General features: G+C 44.7%; 1 long non-coding RNA gene across 1 annotated transcript; it reads right to left on the bottom strand.

The window, feature by feature from the left end:
* Nucleotides 1–332: 332 nt before the first annotated feature.
* On the bottom strand, nucleotides 333–1902 carry LOC142070812 (uncharacterized). Its single transcript, XR_012666737.1, has 2 exons — nucleotides 1715–1902; nucleotides 333–1362 (listed from the first exon to the last, which is right to left on the bottom strand). It is a non-coding gene; the product is annotated as an uncharacterized LOC142070812 (long non-coding RNA).
* Between the last annotated feature and the right edge of the window lie 328 nt (nucleotides 1903–2230).

The following is a 2230-nucleotide window of genomic DNA, read 5'->3' as shown; positions in this document are numbered from 1 at the left end:
ACACTGTGGGGCTTCTAAACATTACTGTAATACCAGTAATAGCAACAGCCACCTAGAAAATCACATACATGAAGAGGTGCTTTTCTTTGCTGCTATTAGTCCCAGAACAATTTGAAAGAACCCTTAGATTACCTTTGAAAAGGGTGAGTGCACCTCCTTGACAGAGCAGAAAACACCAATCAAATCCTTTTTCCATCACAAGAAGATGATTGTGGATCAAGGAAATTTTGTTTAATAACCCATCTGGATTATTTTTTTTCCAAAGTATTTTGTTCTTTTATACCTTTATGCATGTTACAAAGCATTTTCAAAGTAGAATGCAGTTCAAGATATTTCATCTGTAATTTTTATTGTTGACTTTCAACTTAATATGTGTATAACAAACAAATTGTGGTTATATATTACAACAGCATAATCACTGGATTTGTGGCTGATTAAGAAAACTCCCCTTTTTTTGTCCTCTAACTGCCGGAATGTGAACTGGTCGCTTCACCTTACATGACCTCTTAGGATGTGTGTTAGCTACTTATGCTAAACAACCTGTTCCACCTTGTATTTAGCTGTGACTCTCTATCTTTCCCAAACCTGAGGAAGAGCTCTGTAGCTCAAAAGCTTGTCTCTCTCACCAACAGAAGGTGGTCCAATAAAAGATATTACCTCACCCACCTTGTCCCTGTAATATACTGGGATCAATAAGGCTACAACAACACTGGAAACAATATAACCTCGTGAGTTATTCTATGTTCATATCTGAATGTTTTTAAAAAAGCATATGTTAACCCCAACCGTTCAAAAATCATGTCAGGCAGCAAAGAATTATGCTTTTTTAAAAATTTATAACAAATAATTTGGGGTTCTTTGTATTTGCTTTCCAGTTTCTGAGCCTTTAGGGTGTTTTTAGTTCATGGCTTTCAAGATTTTTCTCTGAAGCAGTAAGGTTTAGAAATGTTATGGCAAATCACAAAGGAGTCTGGCCTCCTTGCAAATCAAGTGCCATGAAGATCCATCTCTGGGAAGGTGCTTATGGTGGTCTGATTTCCATTGCCAATGATGGACAGAAACTGAATATACAGTCTTGTGCCACTGAAGCTTTTGGTGCCCACAAGATTGCTGGCTATGCAGCAGCATTTCTTGGCACATGTACTTCGGAATTCATTGGCCTTCCATCCCTATGATATGTCCATACTAAAAAAGGTGCCGAAACTGAATCAGCGCTGACTGAAGTTGAACACCGCTACTGCCTCCAATAGCCTTGTTTTTGATCTTGTCCTGCCGCTTGATCAGGAGCAGCTGACTGATATGATGAGACTGGGAAAACATCAATCCAGTGTGTGTTCACGCTTCTGCAGCACCTACATTTCACTTCCATGCAAGAGAGTTGGTACAACTGTGGATCTACAGTTTTTGGCCCAAGGGCCACATCAGGGTGTGAAACTGTATGGAGGGCCAGGTAGGGAAGGCTGTGCCCCCACAAACAGCCTGGCCCCCGCCCCCTCCCACTACCCACCCTCAGAACCCCCAACCCATCCAACACCTCCCCCCCCGCCACTCCTTGTCCCCTGACTGCCCCTGACAGGCCCCCCAGGACTCCCATCCACCCCCCGCCCCGTTCCCCATCCCCAACTGCCCCAGAACCTCCGCCCCTTCCAACCGCTCCCTGTCCCCTGACTGCCCCGCAGGACCCCATACCCAACCCCCCCCCCCACCCCCTTACCATGCCGCTCAGAGAGACAGGAGCTCGCTGTCCACGTGGTGGCGTGGCTGCCGGGGAGGGGGACAGCAGGGGAGGGGACAGGAGCTCAAGGGCAGGGCAGGATGGTCCTGCAGGCCGTAGTTTGCCCATCTCTGCTTTAAAGGTTCATTTGCACAGGCATCCATAGTGTGTTCTGTCTTGCTGTATTGAGAGAGTGCCTGTCCTGTGTCATTTCAATTATGTATTGGGGGGAGGGGAGTGCCTGTTGATATCTATTTTAGGCCTGCTGAAAATTATATAAATACAGCCAGGCCTGTGCTTTGCCTTCTGCTGTGAATTGTGTGGTGCTTGCTGTGTGTATATAAATGTGGCTGGGTGTTTTCCTAACTCTGTGAATTCTGTGGTGTGTGTTTGTTAGCACTGTTTCAGTTCTTGGCTGCTGTAATATTTGTTGTGAATGAACAAAAATTCTTTTATTATCCAAAAATAAAACTTTACTGAGTGCAAAAAAATCAGTGCATAAAATCACTGTTAACC

This window comes from Caretta caretta, chromosome 2, assembly GCF_965140235.1.
Source record: "Caretta caretta isolate rCarCar2 chromosome 2, rCarCar1.hap1, whole genome shotgun sequence".
NCBI classification, from domain to species: domain Eukaryota; kingdom Metazoa; phylum Chordata; order Testudines; family Cheloniidae; genus Caretta; species Caretta caretta.
This window is presented reverse-complemented; position numbering and strand designations above follow the sequence as displayed.